Source organism: Penaeus monodon, unplaced genomic scaffold (assembly GCF_015228065.2).
Source record: "Penaeus monodon isolate SGIC_2016 unplaced genomic scaffold, NSTDA_Pmon_1 PmonScaffold_457, whole genome shotgun sequence".
NCBI lineage: Eukaryota > Metazoa > Arthropoda > Malacostraca > Decapoda > Penaeidae > Penaeus > Penaeus monodon.
Window position 1 is genome coordinate 41,558 of NW_023659408.1, and position 27,053 is coordinate 68,610.

Sequence of the window (27,053 nt, forward strand, 5' to 3'; positions counted from 1 at the left end):
GATATGTTGTATATATATAGGAGAGAGAGGAAGTGGATGTGGTGTATATATAATACAGTCTCATTAATATACAACTATATATATATATATGTGTGTATGTTTATATATGTGCTATATATAATAAGGTATATATATATATATATATATATATATATAATATATCAATGAGAGAGAGTATATATATAGATATTTATATACAATTACTTATATATATAATTATAAATATATATGTATATATAGTATATATATATATACACACACACATTATGATAGCATATACAATGAGAGAGCAGAGAGATAGTAGTATGTGTGCTTAATATATTCAAAAATAATATATGTATGTATGTATATTAATTATATAATGAAAGAGAGGCTGTGTATGTGTGGCGTACGTAGCAGTGTGTACATTCTGTACGTATACGTCGCTTAAAAAATTATATTAGCCGTTTTGTTTCATCAGAGGCGTATCACTATATATTATATCTGCCGTTACGTTGTACACTGCTACACTATTTGATATGACTTGCCTCTGTATTCATCTCTCTGAGAATTAATTTTAGCGCCTGAAAGAGGCGCAGGATAATAGTTTTGTGTGCTTGCAGGTATGCAATACAAAACCTTAGGCGCGCCTACCCGCGGATACGGCGAAGCAAGTTAAGGATGTCCTTACAAGGCATGATTGTGACTCTTTCATAGGCGTGGATAGCGCACAGGTGGTAGTCCTCAAAGAGCGGCCGACAGCGTAAAAGCCTCGGAATGCTTCCTGCCAGAGCCATGACAGCAGAGGACTGGAAGCGCGAGGTCAGTCTGAAAGTCCTGGGCATCTCTGCGAACGAGACGCTGGAAGGCCGCAGCTTCGCGGATAGAAGGAGCTCAGTGCTCTTCTACTGGTAACGAAGGAATCTCACGGAGCGGCAACGCGTTCCAGGCCTAGTAACGATGGGGGCTTCTCTTGACACCTCCCGCGTAAAGCAGTGGCGCAGACTTACGTAGCTAGCCTTGGTGAGCCTAACTGCTTGCGGGAGCGGCTTGCCTCAGGTTAGACTTACGTGCAGTTGCTGGTACAGTGCCATTTTCGCGAGTATAGATATCTAAATAATATGAAACGCGCTCACGCTACAAGAAGATCAATGTATAAGCGGAATGGAGCGAGCCGGGAGCTGCCCGGAGTCGCGTAGTAGGCTGCGAGAGTGTGGCTTACATCCCGCCTATTTCTGCCTGCGGTAAATATTGAACCGGCAGATACGGCACTAGCTGCCAGGTCTGTAACGCCGGCTCCTGTGACGCCATGTTGTATTCCCAAGTTGATTATAACTGAAGCAATGGCTATGGCCAAATCCATTGACAAGCCTCGTGTGCGTGAGCCTTGATCCGGCATAACAAGGGCTTAAGCAGAGGTAATGTATTTGCCAGAGCCTGCCGTCAGTTAAGATGAGAGCCCAAGCTGAGTGGGCGCCTCGCGCACGCAGACGAGGGCCCGCGGCTAGTTAACGCGCTCTCGGCCACGAATTTGATCTGGCTGGACTCGGAGCCAAGAAATGCCGTACTCACATGACAGACGAGGCTAAGGGCAGAAAGCTGAGGCCTCGTACAAGGGTGGCGCCAAGCGTCATCCGCCAGGTGTTGCGTGATAACATCCAGGGTTATCACCAAGCCTGCAATCCGTTCGTCTTGCTACGCCCGATGGCACGGTGTTCCAAGCGTATAAACTACTGGTCTCATACTCGAAGAAAAACCAGTAGGTACGTCCTCAAGGTAGTTCCTCGAGAACGTGATCCGTGACGCCGTCACCTAACCAACGATGCACGCCAAGCAGGAAGACCGTCACCGCCATGGACGTAACGCTAGTAGCCCCTAAGCGCCAGGGACGCACCCTGTACGGTTTCGGAGAGTTAAACGTTTTCACCTGGTCTTCAACTATCTACACCACCAAAACAAACAACCCCCACCACAAACCAAAAACCGTGGACCTATCCTTAGGTACCACAAATAGCTCTATAAAGAGGAGATTATTTGACAGCTATCCTGCTTGTTCGTTTACGCCGGTCAAAAACAAACCCAAAAATAATCCCCTAAACAAACTGGGCGGATCGTCCCCAGTGCAAATACTGTTTTTCCCTTTAGCACCACTATGTTGTTATTAGTATTATTATTATTATTATTATCACTATTAAACATGTAAAAGCGTGTGTATGGTTATAAGTACCATTATTTAGTTATAATTTAAGCTGGATAACCAATTCCTGCATTAAACAAGCCAGCAAGCAAAAAACAATCAGTGGTGTAACATGTTGGTAAACATGAGCTCCCCCAGTGTTGCGATTAACAAATATTGTTTTGTCTTGTGTTGTTGTGTTATTGGTTACATTGAATGAGAATATTAAATCCTTATCTATATTAAGCTTGTAAGCTGATGATAGGTCATTAAACGTGTCGCATAGGTTAGAGCTAATATTATTGATAATTTGATACCAACATCATGCATCAAGCAAGCAAGCAACAAACAAACACACACACCAAACAAATCAGGTACGCCTAACATGTTAGGTAAACAGGAGTCCCCAGTGTTGCGATTACAATACTGTTTTTTCTGCTTTTGTTATCATTATCATACTAAAGCTGAAGATTTGATATAGTCATTAAAGTGTGTATGGTTAGAGTAAGTATTAGGGATTAATGCAAGTCTTGCATAAACCAACATCCATGCATAAGCAAGCAAGCCAAGAAAGCAAGCAATAGCAAAGAAAAACAAACAAACAAACAAACGCACACACACACACACAAACAAACAACCTGTCGTAAACATAGTCTCGGTAATACTGCTGTGAGGAAGTGTTGAGGCAAGTCTTAATTTTATTATTTGAGTAGTCATGCTTTTGCCTTGAGTGAGACGGAAATATTCATTTGAAACTGCAAACATTATTCTCCTCGTATTTTGTTTCGCATCAGCATTTTTCCTTCCTCAGCTCTATTGTCTTGAGTGTGCGTCATAATTCATCGCATCCATGTAATACAGCAGGCAGTCTATGCTGAGAAGAAAAGAGTAAATAACTTATCAGTCAGTGTTGTGATAAATGAGCCCTGACGTTCATTTTAGGTGCCGACTGGAGTAGCATGGGCAGTAATATTGAAAAAGCGTACTGTCAGCCACAAGGTTAAGGCTATCTATCCTCTAAGGGTGTTTAGACACGTGTGTGCTGCCTCAAGCTGTATATCAGCATGCAGCAGGTGTGTTTGAGTTTGCCTCTAAATTTACCCAGCCCCTTGTGTGAAAGAAGAGACACGGAGGGAGAGGGGTTTGAACCACAGCGTCAGCAATGGATGCTATACGAGATCGCTAGCCGCTGCTACAGAAAGACACAACGACGAAAGGAGAAAGATCCACCAGAGGAACGAAGAAAAAGACGCATCACACAGCAGGAAGGGAGAAAAGACACAAAGCAAGATCAAACAATTAATGCAAGCTACTCCTTCGCTATCACCACAGACACTAGTACAGAACACTACAAGTCTGTAAGATAGATAAAATAAGATAACTCTACCTACCTACCACCTATACTAACAATAACCAAACAAGTAGACATACATACATTACATAACATAATAGCAGACATACATACATAGATGCATAATTGTAGGCCAACATTCGAGTCTGGCTAGAGCTAGGCTAGGCTGTGTGTGTGTATGTATAGATCATGTAAACCAACATTGAGAAGGTAAACCAAAAAAAAACCTAAAAAAAGCAGGCTTATATAACTCACAATGACACGCTTAAAATGCTATTCAATTCATATTTCCCACCTACAAACACAGATAAGGCAAACACACCAAACACAAACGAATGAACTGAATGCCGAACCTCTTCGAGGCACGAAAGACACACACACACACACACAGCACAGCACACAAACTTACAATCATGCCCACAAGATCGCTAAACAGTTGTTCGACATACAAACGAAACAAGAAATTACACAATAAGCAACATGATTGCAACACCAACTTTTACCAGCAAGCACTCAATATCATTCATATTCATTCATTCTTCCCACCGCATCATAAGGCGAGGAAGGCGAACACAAAGCACCACTTACACCTTCAACCCTTTCCCACAATCAACATACCATTATACGTATGCGGCGACACCATGACATTATGTCATATATACATTCCTACACTCAAACACAAATCCACACACTCACTCATTCACACACTAGCATACTCAATCGCTCATACGAGCCACATCCTCACAATCAACATAATTTACACATGCTCGTCACTCACACAAGCAATTCCACACACACTACTTCATTTCAACAAGCACATTACACACACACTCACTCATATACACAAGCACATCACACTACACTCACGCATACCACACAAGCCATTCACCACTACACTCATTCACACAAGCCCATTCACACACACCACTCATCTCACCAACAAGCACATGCACCATTTCATCATCCACACAAGCACATATACATCACACACACACCACTCACACTCAGTCATACAAACACATTCACACACTGCCCCCGCATAATCAATCCCATCGCCATAACCAGCCATACTCAACCATACATTACAATCACACATCAAATCTATCCACACATCACATCGCTCACCCCATCCACACATCCACATACTCAACATATTCACAAAATGTGCACATGAACGGATAAAACTACCAACTCCACTAACTAACTTAATTATACATGTAGCACTAAGACCACGGGACACACAACCATCACACAAGCCATCAAAAATTCAAGAATAGGTAGGAGGGGGGCGAGAGCGTTTGGGGGGGGGAGAGAGAGAGAGAGAGCAAAGCTATTATATTCAAAATCAAACCCCCCCACAAAAAGCAGCAAAAAACAAAATGCAAAACAACTATCTACCCGCCCCCCCCCCCCCCCAAAAAAAAAAAAAAAAAAAAAAAAAAAAAAAAAAAAAAAATCAAAATCAAATCAATCCAATCCATTTCATTCCAATTTACTTTACTTTGCTCTTTGTCTTAGGGGAGACCTCAAACGCTCAAGCGCGCCGACAATACCACAGGGAAAATTGACTCCTCAATATGCACAAATGTCACACACCAATATTGGCCTATAACCACGCATAAAACCAATACACTACCACGAACTGCCTCGTGTTGCAAGGGACTAGTTTGACGGCAAGACAGATTCAAGTACCAACAATGATGAATGCGTCGGGTTAACAGCCGTTAAACATCGGGAACACTTTTTGGGAAAACATCAGTGTATAGCCTAGCCAATCATATAAGAAAATATTACTGTACTAGCATTCAAATAAAACTTAATGTTTTTTTAACGATATTCACAACAACAGGCAAACTAGATTATATAAGTGTCGATTAAATTAAAGGGGGTCCATCATCGTGAACGATCAAATAAGGGCGCATGTAGGAAACTTTTTCAATAGATTGTATCGCTGCTTTTATGTATTTTTTATTTATGATATCAATATATATATACGTATTAATCGTCCATAATGCCGTATTTTAGTTGTTGTCACTTACTTATATATTATTCTTTCTAAAAAAGCCCATTCAATACAATATTTCATTCGTGGATTTTCTAATTTGGTATCCCCTTTTCACTTTACCCAGCGAAGGATACAAATACATAAACTATTGTCAATATATTACTAGGAATTATATACTTATGAAAACCTCTAATTCAGTAGCTTTTCTTATTGACATAAGTGATAGCAATAAAGAGAACTTACCTGCCATGGTACTCTCTCATTCCTCTGTATATAATACATTTTATAGCCAGGCTAGCTAGCGAGCTCTCTATCGATCCGATCGATCTATCTATGATAAAACATATAGATCTATGCTATGCATACCACACTCATACAATTGAAGTAATGCCTGGTGGACTCAATGTGCATACCTCTTACCTTATATTTATGGTTGTATTGTGTATATCCATACCTATGACCACATATCTGGTAGTTAATTATTAAATGAAGCCGATAGGATATACAGAGGTCTATGGATACACATAGGATCATTCAAACAGTTGTTTACCACCTCGAATGGCCATAATTTATCGCGATTTCTGTACACCTATCACCACACCTGATATAAAAAAACATATAGTAGAGAGAGACGGACAGGACAGATATATATACATAATATAGTATAATATGGCGCATGTTTAAATAATATACACCCATACACACACACAAACGTACATATATGTTAATCATACACACCAAACCACAGAACTGGATAGGAACATTGTGAACAGCATAGTTATGTTGACATAGCAAACACGCTATAGAGACTTGTTAGCTCACTGGCGTCAGTTCTTACGCGCAAAATTCACGAGTAGATAATGATTTATATAATAAGTGTATTCACTAAAATAAGAAAAAAATAACACTTTTCATATTTAAAAAAAAACACTGTATAAACTTATGAAAGGTAACAACAATAAGGGTAAATAGAGTTAAAGTATTAGAAAAGTCATTATAACGACTTGGATTTATCGGTGTTTACGGGAATTAAGTGATAGAAGATTAAAATACAGAAATACCATCGTAAATGGTCACAAATAAAAAGATTTCAATTCCACCTGGTGAATATGATTATTTGAGTCAGAGGGACACTGATGCCAGAGAATACAAAAAATATATATAATAATATAGATAATAAATAATAATAATAATAATATCTAATAATAATAATAATAATAATAATAATAATAATAATAATAATAATGACCTAATAATAAAAAAGATATAGCAGCGGATCCGTGGCAACACAACACCGTTTTTCGGGCCACCTCCTCACTCGCGGGGATAAAATGTTAGCTGCCCTGCGCTTCGGCCGACAGCCTGCGAAGGCGACCCTCACCAGTTCACGTTGCAGTATGAAGGCAGATGCAAGGGAGCTCCTAGCAAATCATAAAGTACCTACTTCCATAGTCTAATAACGAATATACAGGGCAAAATGTCGGCCCACGCCGACCGCGCCTCCGACAGAGTGTGTTGACCCCTCGAGTTCATACCCCACACAATTTACGATATGGAGGATAAATACGAGGAGGATATTAAAGTGTGTATATATATGTTTAATGAATGCATCTATTAAGTAAGGGACGTGTGAGATGTATGTAGCATAGTATGTATAGTATGTATATAGTGTATACGTATGTGTATGTGTAGTGTAGTATGTATGTATGTACCCTATGTGTGTGTGTTTACGTAATGTATAATATACGATATATATATATATTATATATATTATATAATATATATGAATAGTATCTAATTTATATATATGCCTTATATCGTATAGTTACCTATTATAAAACTTGACCTATTCTATCGCATACTTGTCATAATATCGATATGTGTAGAGACCTAGTATAGTATGAGTTACACTGTTGCGACCTAAACTAAAACCAAGCCAAACCAAACCTAATCTAGCACATATCTATCTCTAGCCCTTGTCAGTTTCCTCATGTACGTATGTAAGCTATGTATGTTATGTCTGTATAGCCCTGTATGTAGGCTAGTGTAATGTAGTCGTATTAATGTATGTATGTATTAATGTATGTATGTATGTAATGTATGTATGTATGTAACTAAAGACATAACTCACTAGCCCAAACTTAAACCTAATACCTATCATATCTCATCCTATCCTATTCTCAATCCCTATCCTATCCTACTTTTATCCTATTCTATCCTAGTAAATATGTATGTCGTACATACCCTGTATGTATGTTTACACTATGCAACCAAAAAACTAAAAATAAGCAAAAACCTAAAAAAATAAAATATCCCGTATTCATAATCCCCTATACTATCCTATCTATTCGAATGTTATATGTATGATATGTATAAGCCTGCGTAGGATTTTACAGGTTTGAACTCTTAACATAGCTTTAAACTATAATACTAACATAAAATACCTAACCTAGCCTAACTAACTAACCTATCCTATCAGACACCTATTCCTCATCCCGTACCTATCCCATTCATACTATCCTCGTCCCTAGTACTTGTCAAAAAATGTATGTTTCACATACCTGTATTGTATGTCTTTACACTATATGCACCTAAAATAAACTTAAGACAAACCTCAACTAGACCTAATCTTATCCCTATCTATACATATCCTTGTATGTTTATATGCTATGTATGCATATGTATGACTTGCGCTGTATTTTACACGTTATCAACCCTAAAATAGCTTAAACGTAATCTAATCCTAACCTAAACCTAACATAGCCACCTACCTAAAACCTACCTCACCTAATCCTTTCCATAATCATATCTATTTCATCCGATCCTTAAGTCTATATCTTGTAAATATGTATGTGTACAGCCTGTATGATGTTTACACTTATGCAACCTAAAATAAAAATAGAAACCTAAAATAGAACCTATTCTATCCATTCCTAATCCTATCCTTGCTATGCTTTATATGTATGTAATAAGTATGTAGGCTTGCGTAGTATTATTTACACGTTTCAAACCCTAACATAAGCTTAACGTAATTAACCTAACCTACATAACCTAGGACCTCAACCTAACCTAACCGAACTCTGACCTATCCTTTCCTATCCTATCCATATCCTGCTCCATTTTCTGGAAATATGTATGTGATCATCGACTTTATGTGATGTTTACACTTATGCATCCTTAAAACACAAATAAGCCAACCTAAAAAACTAACCTATTTCTATACATATCCTATCGATCCTATCTTAGTATGTTATATGTATAGGTAGGATTTTATATGTCAGCTTGCGTGCGTATCTCTACACGTTTCAACCCTAACATAGCTATAACGTAATCTAACTAAAAACGAACCGAACCGAAAACCGACCGAAACCATACCCTATCTACCCCCTATTCCTATCCTTTTTCCTATCCTATCCTGTCATTATCCTGTATCTTATCCTAGACGCCCATTCTTATCTATCCTAATCATGTTTGCATACTATTTTGCAGTATAGTGGTGGCCATGCGTGCGATCATATTATTATTTTTATACATAATATACACATATTTTCTATATGATATGTTATATAAATATAATCATATATCATATATATGATATAATATTCTATATATATATACTTAGATATATATATATATCATATATATATAATATTATATATATAGATATAGATATTAAGATATAGATATAGATATAAGGATAAGATATAGAAATAGATACAGATTAGATACATAGATTATGATATTACATATCATATATATCATATCTACTATATATATATAATAATATACTAATAGATAGATATAATACTATATGTATGTATATGTTATATTTAATGTAGTGTGTGTGTGTGTGTGTGTCTTTGTGTTGCATGCGTGCGTTTGTGGTGCGCAAGCGTGCGTGCATGTGTGTGTGTGGTGTAGTGGTGTAGCTGTGTGGGAGATGTGTGTGCTGTGTGTGTGCATGTGTGTGTGTGTCTGTGCATGTGTATATATAGATAGATAGATAGTAGATTAGATTTATAATGAATATATTTATTTCTTATATGATACTATATATATATATATATAATATATATAATGTGTGTGGTCGGTGTGTGTGTGTGTTTGATGTGTGTGTATACATTCATATATAAGAGTACTATACATCATATATTCTAGGTATATCTATATATAATATTATATACTATCAATATTATATCATATATTATATATAATAATTGATGTGGTGGTTGTTTGTGTGTCGTGTGTGTGTGTGTTGTGTGTATGTGTGTGCATTGTGCATGTGTAGTGTGATGTGTGTGGTGTAGATGCTAGATTGTGTGTTGGTGTCGTGTGTGTGTTGTGTCGGATCGTTTGTGTGTGGGTGTGTGGTATAATATATAGTGTGTGTATGTGTGTGTATATCAATATATATATATATGGTGTGCTGTGTGTGTGTGAATGTGCTGTTGTGGGTGTTTGTGTGCGTGGTGTGTGTGTGTGTGTGTGATAGTGTGTGTGTGTTGATGTGATGGTGTGTGTGGGTAGATATATTATGTCTAATAATATAGATGACTATCACACACACCACACGCACACACACACACACACACACACACAACACACACCACATACACACACACTACACAAACACAAACACACACACCTACACACCACACACACAAACAAACATAATATATATATATATATATATATATATTATATCATATACATATAATATTATATAATAGGTATATATAGTTATTTATATAATGTATATATGTATGTATAAAATATTGATTTGCTAATACATAGGCAATATAACACACACACACACATATATACATAGCTTTGAATAACTATGAATATAGATAGATATATATAATACATAGAGATGTATTGCGACCTATACTATAATATTATATGTATTAATTCATATTAAGTTAATACCTTATATATATATAAGATTATAGAGACAATATATATATATCTGTATATAGGTATGTATAAAAAACTATTAATATGTATGGTATATTCTATTAATACTTATAATATACATATATAATTATATATACTTATCATACATATATATATAAGATATACTAATATATTATATAATATTATATATATATAGTAATACATAAATATATATTATATATATTTATTATATTCTTCGGTGTAATACATATACATGATATAATTTCGTTATTATATATATTATAGGATCATTACATATATCAATATACATATTTATATCCTATATCTCGCTTATATATACTTAGATCATATAATATATTAACTATAATAAATAGAATATTATACGTCATATATATATAATTTTTTTTTCTTAGTATTATCATCTACAATTTCACAATAGGTACAAGACTAGTATGAACGGGCATGGGCCTCAGCAGGCCGCGACCAGTTACGCCGGGCTCAACAGTGAACAAGTAACGTTTGAGAGCATTTAATGTCACAAAACAAATACCCTCAGCTATACTTTGCGTCCGCATTCTTTTGTTATCCGTTTATTCTTTAGTTGGGATAAGAGTCAAGGTAATGAAATATAATACAAACATATGATCATATCCTTGTGTATATTCCATAAGCCTTATAATTTTTATATGATTGAAAAACATACCTATATATATATATATATATTATATCATAGTAATATATATTATTATATATATATATATATATATATATAGATATTGATGTTAAATATATGTATATAATTATGTGCTGAATAACATAAAGATATTATTTATGTGTAAATACTAATCATTTGATATGCTTTGAAATACCTGTAAATTACATGCATGCATGCTATTCACACCTATATATCTGTAGGCATTTCCACACACTATATATTCTAGTGCTATTTCATACATATAATATATGATGTGTATGTAATAGCATAAATAATTCTATATGTAGGCATTCATACATATATATATTATGTGTATCTATACCACATATATTTATGTACGATTTCATACATATATTATATATGTGGATTTCATACATATATAATTATGTCGTATTTCATACATATCGATTAGTGTATCTTCTCAGTTAACAATAATATTATTGTGTCTTCATACTATCATATTATGTTATTTGCATACATACTATATTATAGTAGTATTTCTATAAATATATATAATTATGTTTAGGTAACAACAACATACACACAGACTATATATATATAGTCATATATAAATATATAATATATAATATATATAATAATAATATAATAATATAATATATATTTATAAGAGAGATGAGAGAGAGAGAGAAGAGAGAGAGAGAAAGAGATAGAGAGATGGATTTCAGCTATAATATAGTAGATTAAAGATACGTAATATGAATATAAATAAAATAAATATATATATAGAACACATATATATTAGTAATATATATAGTACTGTATATATTTATAATTATAATCATATATATATCATATATATATATATATAGATTATATTAATATATAATATATATATCAATATATATATATATATATAATATATATATATATATACATATATATATATATATATATATATATCATACTATTATATATCTTGTATATATACCTATAGAATATATTATATATACTATATACGTTATATATATATCTATTAATAATATGTGTGTGCTGTGGGGTTCGTCTGTGTGTGTGTGTGTGTGTATATAGAGTGCGCCATTATCTTACTAGTATAATATCTCTTACATATTATATTTTTTTAGGTATGTTTATCAAAATATTATTATGTAAGTTTGAATCTTTGATTATTATAATCTTGCAAAGAATAATTATGCTACAATTAATAATTATTATTATTGTTATTACTTGTAGTAGTAGTATAATTATTGATTATCGTCCATTTAAATAATAATATTATTTTAATTATTATTACTAATGATTATCTTTATATTATTTTAATTCATTAGTAATATAATTTTTATTATTAGTAGTATATTATTTATATATTATAATCGATTATATAGTTATGTTATGTTAATTATTCCACCAGTCTAATTAGGAGATACTAGTTAGTATTCATTATCAGTATTTTCTATTATTTTCAAGATTTTCATTATTATTATTATTATCTTATTATTGTTATTATTATTATTATTAATTATTATTTATTATTATTATTATATTAATATCTCTTATTATTATCTATTATTATTTCATATATATTATTATTTATTATTATTATTACTTTCATTATATATTATTGTTGTTGGTGTTGTTGTGTGTATCTATTATATCTCATCATCATCATCATCACCATCATCATCACATCATCAGTAAACCCTAACCATATCACCATCATCCATCATTCATCACCATCTATCACTCACATACATCATCTCATTATCAATTTTTATTATATATCATTATTATTATTATTATTATTATTATTATTATTATTATTATTATTATTAAATTTTCATTAGTATTATTATTATTATTATTATTTATTTCAGTAATTAATTATAGTGGATTTATTATCATTATTATTATTATTATTATATTTATTGATTATTATTATATTTATCTATATATTAATTATTATCATCATCATCATCTATCAGCATCATCATCATCATCATCATCATCCATCATCATTATATTATTCTTATTCTTATTTGTCTATCAATATTTTTATATTATTAATATATATATTTTCAATAGATAGTCAGTAGTAGTCAGTAGTGAGTATCGTTTTTATTGCGTTACGGCTCCAATAGCGGACAAAATATGCATGCGTGATCATTGTGGCTATTAGTGAAATGCCAGGCCGGTAAGCCATCCGTTATTTCCCAGCACTGCTTATCTGTAGCCTCACTACTATCTCTACTCCTCGCACTGAGGACAAACATTGGCGCTGTGTATATCATGTGGCCGTTGTAGCATCGCACTATACTCCCACGAAAGCAGTTACCGTGCCTATCTCTTCGTTTCCCAGATTATCTCGCCCTCTTCTTAGAGTTTTCGTGAAATTTGATTAACAGTCAATAATACTGATTTATCAGTAGTATTCCTGCTATATTCTTTTCGAATATTTCCTACGTTTCATCTAGATTTATTATGAGGATAGATCACACATTTCTTTGACATCTGATCTACAACGAAGCCATGGTAGATCTTATTTAGGTTAATTATTGTTTTGTTATAAATATTCGTGTAATATTCCTGTCTATATATACCCCTTGGCACCCCCGGGACGACTCCACTCTTTTCCTCTTCTACGCCTTAACTACTCTCCCCTTTCACTCTCTCTACAACTCTACTCTCTCTCTAATCTCTCTCCTATCTATAAAACTCTACTCTCTCTCTACGTCCTCGAACTACTCTCTCTCTCTAGCTGAATTTCCTTTTCTTATTTTCTATTTATTTCTCTATTGTTTAATCCTTTGAGGGGGGATAGGAGTAAGCGCTGTGAAAATTTCCAATATACCTCGTACTGTGGATAACGGGATGGGACGGCAGGAATCAGAAAAGGGCTTCGGTGTTAGGTAGCCAAACTAATAACATTGAGGTCATATAGTGTAACCGTTGTTTGATTAACTCCAGGCCAGCGTTGGCGCCATGGAGTCTTTTTCTCTTTTTTCCTTTTTTTTTTTTCTATTAATTAATATATTTGCTGTGATAGTGTGTGTGTGGTGTGTGTTGTTGGTGGTGTGTGTGTGATTCTATGTGTGTGTGTGTGTGTGTGTGTGGGTGTTTAGTGTTTAGGTGTGGCTGTGTCTGCTATATAGACATTATAATATAAGTGATATCAATGGTACAATCATTTTTTATTATTTTACCTATTTTTATAAATTTTTATAATCATTATTGTTAAAAATCATCATTATACTTACTGCTTACTATTAATAGTTATTATTAATATTAATATTGTTATTGTTATTCTTATTCGCTATTATTAATGATTATATTATTATTAAAATTGCTTTTATATAAGTAGTATAATGATCGTATTCTAATTACCCAATCTATATTATTATTATTATTGTTATTCGCTATTAGCATTGTTATTGCTGTTGCTATTGCTATTTTCATTGCTGTTTGCTGTGCTGTTGCGAGTTGCTGTTGCTGTTGCTATTGCACTATTGTTATTGTTTATTGTCTTGTGTATATTGTTATTGTATTGTTACTGTCACTATCTTATTGTTACTGTTAACCTTATTGTTGCTATTAGTAGTAGTAAAGTAGCTAGCCAGCTAGTATTATTCCCTACCCCCAGTGTGCAAAAGGACAAAGATTGCATCAGCGTTATCACGTGGCCTGTTTGTGAATGGCCGGCCGTTTAGCCATCCGTATATCTACCCTAAACCGTTACTGAGTGCAATCTCTGTTATCTCTCTCCTCGCACCAGGATTGCGCGGAGTGCGTTATCATAGTGAACGTTGTAGGCCAGGGATGCATAGTGACTGCATATAATAGCTCTTTCTCGCTCTTTTTTGATTTTGAAATTTATTTTTATACTAATAGTATTAATAATATATTAATTTATATTAATCATAATATGAATAATATATATCTATATAACAATAGTATTAATATTAATAATTATTATACTATAATATTGATTAATAATAATACGCATTATTAATATTATTATTAATTATTATTATATATATAACATTATTATTCTATTATATAATATTCTTATTATTAATTATTCATTCATATTATTTATTATTATTATTATTCTAATATACAATTATTTTAATCTTATTTATCATTTGTATTTTAATTAATCAACATCATCCTATCATTAAGTATTATTATTCATATTCATGAGTATTATTATTATTATTATCATTATTTATTATTATCTATTATGATTATTATATGTTATTATTTTATTTTTATGATATCTATATACTATTATAGCTCAATTACAATTAATAGCTATTTATTATTATATTTAATAATGCATATAAATAATAATCATTAGATCTAACAATATAAGTAATAACTAATATATTATTCGACTATTAATATTGATAATAAAAATACGATTATAGTATGATGATTTATTATTATATGATTATATGATTATATTATCTCTATTACTATTATTCGCTATTCTTATTTTATTATTTTTAATTATTCTAATTATTTATTATTATTATTATTATTATTATCTATTATTATTATTATTATTACTATTATTAATTAACCATTATATTACTATTATTATTACTATTATTATTATATTGTTATTATTATAGTTTTTCTATTTTTTATATTATTACTAGTGAGTAATACTATTAAGTAAATATTTATTATTATCAATTTAATATAATATAAATAATAAATTATTAACAATATAATTAATAATTATTATTTTTATTACTTATAATCATTGATAATTATATATTACGATATTATTATGATTATTATTTTTATAATTATTTTATTATTATGATTATTTATGATAATTATTAGTTATTATTACTATTATATTAATTATTTGATAATAATTTTTATTATACTATTCGCCTTAAGCTAGTAAGTAGATAGTAGTAGTAGTAGTAGTAAGTAGCTAGTAAGTAGTAGTGTTTATTGCCAATTTATTATATTTTATGATGATTTTTATTATTATTAATTATTATTATTATTTTAGATAGTAAGTATCTTAATAATAATATTCATAATGAGTATCTATCTAGTATTATTTACTATTATTATTCATTAATTAATTATTATATTAGTATTAGTATTAGTAATTAGTATTAGTATTATATATTATGATTATATTATTATTAATTATTAGTATTGTAGTTGTCTAGTTATTATAAATACTATTAAATATGACTTATTATTAATATTTCTTCTCGTCTCTTATTGTTATTTTTCTTACTTACTATTATTTCTATTATCCATTGCCACACGCGAAAAAGGACGAAGATTTGCATGCGTTATCATGTGGCCGTTGGTGAATGCCGGCCGTAAGCCATCCGTATCTCTCCTTAACCGTTACATCGCTGTTCTCTGTATATCTCTCTTCTCGCCACCAGGATTTAGCGGCGTTAATCATGTGACCGTTTAGGCCAGGCTGCTAGTTGACTGCACTATCTCTTCTCGCTCTTTTATGAGTTTGAAAGTTTATTTTTATTACTAAATAATATTAAGATATTATTATATTAATTAATAACTAATTATTATTATTAATAATAATTATATATAATAGTAAGTATTAGTAACAATCACGGTGTCCAATATTAATCAATATATACTAATAATATTGGATTATATATTATGTTATATTATTATTATTAATTATATAATTATGATTATTAATGTAATTATTATATTATTATCCTAATATATTATTATACATATATTATTAGTATTATGATTCTTATTATTCATTATTATTATTATTATTATTATTATCATTATTATTATATTATTATTATTATTATTATTATTATTATGATGGTCTATTAATTATCATCATCCCATAATTATTACATCGTTGTTTGTTGTTGTTGTTTTTTATTGTTCATTGTTATGGTTATCTGTTATGGTTATTGTTATTATTTATGATTAGTAGTTAGTATTTATGTAAGTAGATAGTGTATCCGTATCATGCGACTGTTTATAGGCCGATATCTCATTTTGAATCGTTAATGCGATAATCCTTTTGTTTTTTCTCACAATTATCTCGCTCTTTTTTGTGGTTTTACGTCAATTTTTATTTACGGTAATAAGGTTGAATTTTAATATCAATATTATTCACTTATATAGTTCTATCGATTATTTCTCCGTTCCATCTGAGTTTATTTTGACTATCCTTAATGAATGGTTTCATATTTCATATGACATTATTAAAACAGTCATGTTTGATCATTTTAGGTTAATTACTGTTTAGTATAATAATCATGTTAATAAGTATTTCCATCAAAAGCATTTTGTTTTTTAGAAAATATTGTCTCGCGTACCAGCTTTGTCTCTACTGACAACAGCCAATGGAGCGTCTAAGTTAGTGTCTGCCTCCGCCAGCCGGAATGACAATCGAGTTTTTCTTTTCGTTCGCAGCCAATGAGCGTCAAGATTCGCTCCCGTTGCAGCAATACAGGGGCGCCTCTTTCGGACTAGTCACGGACCCCCCCCCTCCCCCCCCCGGTGCCCCTACCCATCCATCCATCCATCCAGTCCGCGTTCCCCATACGCCCTAGTCCTGCTTATCATTTCCACAGTTGGATGGTCTGGCGGAGTGGGTCTACTCTGTGTTGCTGTGCGTTTAATCAATTTAGTGGCCACCATCCGAACGGGCAGAAAAATAAGAAAAATAAACTACATTGAAACGCAGTCTTACCATGGATGATGGAATCTTTAGCTTACAGTTAAGATAAGTACACAGTGCATTTGTACTCTATAAATACTTAATTATAGCCATAATAATGGATTAATTTCTATATTCCGAGTACTGTGCCTCCTCCCTTTCCATTTATGAAAGCTAAGCATTTCCATGCATGGCTATTACATCGACCTTCTTACTTTTTCGTATCGCTTCATAAATATCTTAATATATGTTTTCCCCATCCTTTCTTACTTTTAATCCTACGCACCTGTGACTCAAGTTCTTCATTAATTATTCCCTCTTGTCTTCGATCAATTTGTTGGGACTGCTGTCTGTGTCTTTCCCTCACTACTCTCTAACTCTCTCTCTCTACTCTCTCTAACATCTCTCTCTAACTACTCTACTCTAATCTACTCTCTCTATCTACTCTCTCTAACTACTCTCTCTGATATACTTGTTTACTGTCCTACTCTTCCTCAGTCTGTAGCTCTTTGTCTCGCCTCTTTCCTCTTTTCTCTCTCTCTCCTCTCTCTCTCTCTACTCTAACTCTAAAACTAACTAATACGTACTACTCTCTCTCTCCTAACTCTCTCTCTCCTCTACTCTCTATTCCTATGTCTGTGTCTGTTTACTAGCCTTTGTACCTCTCCTCTCTTCTATGTCTGTGTATCGCCAAATCTTCTCTATCATGTCATAGCTATGATTGTCGTTCTTAATTCTGTCTGTGTCTTTCTCTCTTTTTTTGTCTGCATCGATCTTTGTACTCGTGTCTCTCTCTCGTTCTATGTCTGTTGTCTTCGTCTCGCACTCTATCATCTATGCCGTCTAGCTCTAAGTGTTGTCTTATCTTCCCCTGTTCTGTGTCTTTGTCTCTGGTTTCTCTCTCTTTCTAATGTCCTGTGTCTTAGTCTCGCCTATACTCTATGCTCTGTCTGTGTGTCTTACTGTCTGAGTCTTTCGTAACTCAGTTTCATCTTTCTCTCTTCTAACTGGCTGTGTCCTTTGTATAGTCTCTCTCTACTCTCTCTCTCACTCTCTACTCCTCTTCTCTCTAACTCTCATCTCTCCTCCTCTCTCTTCTCTTCTCTCCTCTCTCTCTAAACTCTGTGTCTTGTCTGCTCCTGTGTGCGTTCTCTCTCTTTCCTATACTGTTCTGTCTCTTATCATTTATACGAATAATGAAAGCAAAAAACGTGGTCGTGAGTGTCATGGCGCTGTATCCCACCGCTTCGTATCGCACCCATTCCCCAACACTGATCGTCACAACCGCGCCAAATCATTCGAACCAGAAGAAGTATCCTCTGCATGATGATCAGGATAAGTAAAAAAAGAGCCGCAGTTAATAAGTAGTTACTATGAGGTATGAATCATATTTGTTCTGATGCTGTTTACAGTCAGTGTAGGTGAGAACAAGGAGTGTGTTGTAGGGGTACTCTGTCCATAATCCTCTTCCTCTACTTAATCTCCTATCTCCTCTACATTCCTAACTACCTCTACCTGCTCTCCTCTCCTCTCCCTACTTCTTCCTTCATCTACCCTTCTCTTCCCTCCTCTCTATCCCTCTTACCCTCCTCTCATTTCGATCCCTCTCTGTCCTTTCCCTCCTACTCCCTTGAGCATAATATTTATGCTTCTGATTTTATAATTATATTATTGTATATTTTGTAAGATATTAGTGATAGGACTAATTAAAGTTTTAAACACATAATATTTCTATTTGAATAATAACGTTAATGAAACTTAGCTAGTTGACGCGCGCAGATAAGTAAAAAATAATCTCACAATTAAATCAATCCTTCTCCCTTCTTTCCATCAACTTTACTCTACTTCATTCCTAACTTCCTTATCTATCCCTCTAACATACTACACACCTATTATTTAATTCTTCTCCTCTTCCCTACTCTTCCCTCTCTCCTCCCTCCTCTTACTCTTCCCTTCTCTCTCTTCCTCATAATCATCTTCCCTCCTCCTCCCTACTACTAATCTATTCCCTACATACTCCATTCACCTTCCTTCCTCCTCCTCTATCCTCTCCCTTCCTTCCTAGTTCCCTTTACTTCTCTTCAGTTTCTCCTCTTCCCTTCCTCCTACTCCTCCCTATCTTCTCCTCTTCTCTACCTTTCACTCTCTTCCCTCCCTTCCTCCTTTCCCTCCTCTCCCCCTCTTTAACTACTTCCTTACTGTCTCTTCCCTTCCCATCCTTCCTCATAACTCCCCTCATCCTTACTCTTCCCTTCTATCTTTCCATCATCTCCCATCTCCTTCACTTCCATCCTCCTCTATCCTCTCCCCTTCCTCATGTTCCTAATATTATCTTCCCTCTACTCTCTTTTCCTCATCTCCCATCCCTGCCCTCCAATCCGCATAATATCATAATCCCCTTGCCTCCTGTTCCCTTCTATTATCTTAATAGGACCTCTACCAATTCCTTCCCTCCTCCTCTCCGTCCTACCTATTACTATACTTTCTATCATATGATCAACCTAACTACTTCCGTCCATTACCATACTATTACCTACCTTTACTAAAAATAATTCTTTAATTTACTCCATATACACTTCACCTACTGCCTACACTATATCCTCATAAACTTATATTACACAAAAACAAAAAACAACAAACACTTATAATCATTAAATTAAAAACTCATAATAACATTACCCTTCACTTACATAAATACTCTATAATATCACATTAACCACTGTTCCCTTCTAACTTAACTTCATTTCTCTCATATTAACTCCATAAATCAATTAAATTACCAATTAAATACTAATGTCAAAAAAAACACCTACTACCTTCTATATACTCAAATTTAATCTAAGTTACCATAAAATATAACAATGAAATATAAATAATATCTAAATAAGCTTACTCTGCCAGATATATTACTCTTCTCATCATCTCAAATTCCATTGCACTTCCATAACATAATATTCAAATACTGTAACATTTACTATTCTATTACTTTATGTATACCCTATATAAATTCACCTATAAATACACACTATCTATAATGACTATTATACTACTTAATTAACTATAACTATACATAAACCCATCTTATCTTACCTTTCTATACATACTTACATCATCTCAAATTACAATTAAATGTAACTTACTCTCCTATTAATATATCATAGTCAATAAATATAAAATATACATTCAATTCCCTCTCTCCTATTAACAATCACTACTCTATTCACATCCTCTCCCATCTCCCTTCCATAATCTTCACCGTATTCAATTGCAAATACCCTACGTACTATATAATAACTTACACTTCCAGCCTGCCCCATTACCGTCACCTTCCTGTCAATCTATTACATTACTAACTCCTCTTCCCTTCTATACCATTCCCTTCTACTCCCCCTTAACTTACTCTCCCATTCACGTTACTACTCCATCTTCCCTCCATCCTCTTACCCTTCCTGTGTGTTATCATGACCTCCTCTCAATTGCCTTCCGAGTCCCCTCATCCTCCCTTCTACTACTTCCCTTCCCTCTCCATTACCTTCTTCCTCATTACCTTCTAAACTCCTCTCCATCCCTCCTCACCATTACCCTCCCCCTTCCCTTCCCTCCTCTGCCATTCTACTACTCTTTACCTTACTACCTCCCTTCCCTTTCTATCCCCTTCCTTCTTCCCTTCCTTCTCTCTCTCACTAATCCCTGCCTCTTCCCCTATCCACTCCTCTTCCCCTTCCTTAATATACTCCCATCCCTTCCCTACCCTCATACTTCCACTTACTCTCTCTTCCTTTCCCTTCCCTTCCTTCTCTCTCTTTAACCCTCCTCTACCCATTCACCTTCCCTCTCTTCTCCTCTTCCCTTAATCTTATCGTATCTTCCCTCTCTCGTCTCTACTTCCCTTCCCACCCCCCCTTACTACTCCCATTAACCCTCCCCTGAACATCCTTCCCTCCTTTACCTTCTCTCCTACTGCCCTTACTCTCCTCCTATCCCTTCTCTCCCCTATCCCTTTCCTCTCCCCTTACCCTTACTCAATCCTACTTCCTTCCTCACTCTTACCCTTCCCTCCTCTTCCCTATCTATTCAAACCTCCATATCCTTCCCTTCCCCTCATTATCTCCTACTCTCTCCTACTCTCCCACCTTCCCTTCCCTATCCTTTTCTCTCCTCTTCCCTACTCTCCTACTCTACCCTTCCCTCCGCTCACCATTCCCTCATTCCCTTACCCTCCTCTTCCCTTCTCTCCTTATCCCTTACTCTACCCCTAATCCTTCTCATCCCCTTCTCTTCTCTCTCCCCTTTCCTTCTAACTCTCTTCCCTTACCTCCTTTCCCTTCCCTCCTTTCCCTTCTCTTCTCTCCCATATCCTTCCTCTCCCTATTCTTCCCTTCTTACTCCTTTCCCTTCCCTATACCCTATCCCTTACTATAACTCTTTCCCTCCCTAATACCTTGTTCCATTCCTAACCTACCCTCATCCCCCGCCCCCCCCCCCCCCCCCCCCCCCCCCCCCCCTCCCTTTATCCCCCCCCCCCCTACACCCCCCCCCCCCATCCCCTTCCCTATCCTCCTCATTACCCTTATCTATCCTAACTTCCCTATCCTCTCCCCTATCCCTTCCTCTCCCCTAACTCCCATTCTACTCCCATTCCCTTAATCTTTCCTCCTTTTTTTTTTTTTTTTACCTTACTCTCCTCTTCCCTTCCCTCTCTTTCCCTATCCCCTAACTCTCTTCCCTAATACCTTCTAACTCCCCATTATTCCCCTTCCTCCCATGTATATATCATTCACTAAATCTCATTACCCAATATCCCCTTCTAATCATCTTCCCTTTCCCTTTCTCCTACTATCCCTTCCTCCCTCATTCATCTCCCATTCCTTTCCTCTCAATACTTTCTTTTTTATCCCTTATACTCCTCTCTCTTACTTCTCTACCCAATTCCCTTCGTATCTCTCTCTTCGTTTCCAACCTATACCATCCTCTCTCTCTATCTCCTTCGCTTATCCTTTACGATTTAAGTTTCCTCTTCCCATTCTACTTCTTACTCTCTGCTCTTCTTCTTCTATTTTTTCTATCCTCTTCTACCCCTTCATCTTCTTTTTCCCTACCCTCTATCCTCTCATCTTCTATATATATTTTAAAAAATATATATATAAAATACTACATACAAAATTGTGTGTGATATATGTAGTCATATATAAAAAATAATGTGTATACATTTTTTCATATATATGTGTATATATACACATACATATATGTTATATGTATATGTATGTGTGTGTATATATAGAGATCTTGACACAAGTATACATGTAGATGTATGAGGTGTAGTCAGGTAAGACATGTGTGCAACAAATTGCCTTACAGTGGCCTTTACATATACCCAAAATGTAATGGTTATGGGGTCTTGTGATTGTATGTTATATATGTATGTATGTATGTATGTTTGATGTGTGAAATCAATTGAATGTGTTTCGTCTCTAACTTAATGTAATCCATTTGTTCTTAAACATGATGCGTTTGTGTCTGTAATCGTATATGAATAGATGTACATTTATTGCTACTAATATCAAGTCATAAATACAAAATGTATGGGTGTGTGTTATGAGTATGGCATTTATTATTATAATAGATTTGTCAATTTTCTCATTAGGAAGATGCTGTGGCTCCTAAAGGAGCCGATGTTGAGATGGGACAACCAAGAAAAATGTTTATTTCTTCTCGGTCTTCTTGGGGAGGAGCACAGCCTGGATGTTAGGCAGAACACCACCCTGGCAATGGTGACGCCAGACAGCAGCTTGTTGAGCTCTTCATCGTTACGGATGGCAAGCTGCAAGTGACGGGGGATGATACGGGTCTTCTTGTTGTCACGAGCGGCGTTACCTGCCAATTCCAGGACCTCAGCGGCCAGGTATTCCATGACGGCAGCCAGGTACACGGGGGCACCAGCTCCCACACGCTCGGCGTAGTTGCCCTTACGCAGAAGGCGGTGAATTCTGCCAACAGGGAACTGAAGGCCGGCCCTGCTGGAGCGGGACTTTGACTTGCCCTTTACCTTACCACCCTTACCACGACCAGACATGATGTTTGCTTTTAGGTACTTTATAAACCTTATCGCTGTTTGTCGAGCTTAGCTTTTATAGCGGCCCCGGTTGACTGAGTCAGATTGCGACGGCTGGCATGTGGAACGGACCTCAGATGAGCCAGTAGTCCGTGGTCCTTACGCGGAGGCTGGCATGCGCGTCGAACAATAAAAGGAAAAGTGAGTGGGGAGCTTCATTCTTCGTGCCGTAAGTACGATTGACATCATGCCACCCAAAACTTCCGGAAAGGCTGCCCAAAAAGGCCGGTAAGGCCCAAAAGTCTATCACCAAGGTGATAAGAAGAAGAAGCGCAGGAGGAAGGAGAGCTACACATCTACATCTACAAGGTGCTCAAGCAGGTCCACCCTGACACTGGTATCTCCTCCAAGGCCATGTCTATCATGAACCTCTTTCGTGAATGACATTTTGAACGCATTGCAGCTGAGGCTTCCCGCCTTGCACACTACAACAAGCGTTCCACCATCACCAGCCGGGAGAAATTTAGACCGCTGTCCCGGTTGTTGCTGCCGGAGAACTGGCTAAGCACGCCGTTAAGTGAAAGGGAACTAAGGCCGTCACCAAGTACACTTCTTCCAAGTAAATCTCTAGGTTGCATGATTTACTTGCCTCTAGAACAACATCGGCTCCTTTAGGAGCCACAGACGTGATAAAGCAGATATACAATGACGTTAGTAACCCAATTGCCACCACTACCTTTCCCCGCTAGTACTAGTACTACTAGTAGTAGTATTAGTACTACTACTACCTACTACTAATACTACTACTACTACTACTGCTACTACTGCTGCCCCCCCACTACCATTCTGTTCTAGAAGTTCATGTAATTATTGCCAACATTGTGATAATTAATTATACTCCTATTACTACCACTACCATTACTGTCCTATAAGTTTATTTATTATTACCAACATTGTGATAATTATAGTACTAACTACTACCATTACTGTCCTACATGTTTATTATTATCAACATTTGTGATAATCATACTACTAGTACCATTACCATTACTGTCCTATAAGTTCATTTATTCTTACCAACATTGTGATAATCATAGTCTCAATAAGAATAATGACACTATCCATATCAATGGTATTAGAAAGAAAAACACATTTCCCGCCTATTCAAGGAATGTGCAAATCAGGATAGTAGTTCACTAGGGCCTACTACTACTACTACTACAACTACTCCTCCTACTCCTGGTATATTTATTTATTTATTTAGTTAGATAGACCTTGGATCATGGCATTTGTTTATTCTGTTACTCAAGTGAGTCATAAGATAATGTTTAGTGTTAGTGTGGTCTTGATTGCAATATATATATATTATATATATATATATATATATATATATTATATATATATATTGTGTGTGTGTATAGGTATATATATGTATATATATGTATATGATATAGGAATGAGAGAGGTGTATGTGTGTGTGTGTATGTATATATATATACTAGTATTTATATATATATTATATATACAATATAATATACATATAATGAGGAGAGAGAAGTGTGTGTGTATATATATATACAGTATACACCACACACACACACAATATATATAATATATATACAATGAGAGAGGAGAGTGTGTATATATACAGTATTTTCAAACAATATATATAATATATATATATATTACTATATAATATATATATAATATAATATACATATATATACATATATACCAAATATAATATCCGTATAATGAGAGAGAGAGAGAGAGTGTGTGTGTGTATGTGTATATATAATATATATACAGTATATTATATACAATATATATATATGTTATGGTGTGTGTGTGTGTGTGGTGTTGTGTGTGTGTGTGTGTGTGTGTGTGTGTGTGTCTGTCTATATATACATATATATACACAATAGGATATATATACAATGAGAGAGAGGAAGTGTATGTGTGTGTGTGTATATATATACAATATTATGTATACATGTATATATGTTATATATATTATGTATACATTATATATATAGTAAGTAGTGTTATGTGGTGTATATATATATGTGTGTATTATAGGTATATGTATTATATATGATATATATATATATATATATATATATATATAGTATAATAGATATGATATTATAGTATTTATATAGAAATGAATTATAGTTATTATATATAATACACATTATGATATATATACAATAGAGACTAGAGATAGTGTATGTGTAATATATACAATATATATGTTGTATGTATATATATATATATATGAAGAGAGCTGGTATGTGTGTGCGTAGCAGTGTTTACATTGTATTATATGTGCTATCAACATTATATAGCGTTTATTACATAATCTTATCACTATTATATTATTCATTGCACGTCTGTTACATGACAAGCCATTGATACTTGTCTGTTATTTCATCTCTCTGAGAATTAATTTTAGCCCTGAAAGGCCGAGGATATGTTTTGTGTTGCAGGTATGCAATCAGAACCTTAGGCGCTGCTCTCACCGGATAACGGCGACAGTTGGATTTCCTTTCAGGCAATGATTGTGCGTCTTTTGGCGTGGATAGCGCACAGTGTTGTGTCTCTCAAGAGGCCGACATTAAGTCCTACGGAGCTCCTGCAGAGCCATGACAGCATAGACTGGAAGGGAGGTCAGTCTTGAAGTCCTGGGCATCTCGCGAACGGAGTGAGCCTGGAAGGGCATAGCTTGCGGGAAGGTAAGAGGAGCTTCAGTGCGGTCTCTTCTGGGTAAAACGACGGATTCTCACCGGAGGGCAACGGTTCCAGGCCTGTAACGATGGGGCTTCTTGACACCTCCGGTAGCAGGGGCAGACTTACGTGCTGCCTTGGTGGCCAACTGCTTGCGGGGGGCCTTGCCTCCGGTAGACTTACGTGCAGTCTGCTTGGTACGTGCCATTTTGCGAGTTTGTATCTAAATAGATATGAAACGCGCTCACGCTCAAGACGTCAATTTATAGGAGAGCGAGCGGGAGCTGGCCGAGTCGCGTGTGGCTGCGAGAGTGTGGCTTAATCCCGCCTATTTCTGCTGGGTAAATATTGCCGGAGATACGGCACTTGTGAGGTCGTGTAACGCGGCCTCCTTGACGCCATGTTGGATTCCAAGTTGATTATCTGAAGCAATGGCTATGGCCAAATCCATTGCAAGCCTT

At 34.8% G+C, this 27,053-nt stretch overlaps 3 pseudogenes; 1 reads left to right on the forward strand and 2 right to left on the reverse strand.

Annotated features, from left to right (window-relative positions):
• Positions 1-629: 629 nt before the first annotated feature.
• LOC119570954 lies at positions 630-27,053 on the reverse strand (annotated as a pseudogene).
• LOC119570953 lies at positions 23,408-23,893 on the reverse strand (annotated as a pseudogene).
• LOC119570952 lies at positions 24,113-24,488 on the forward strand (annotated as a pseudogene).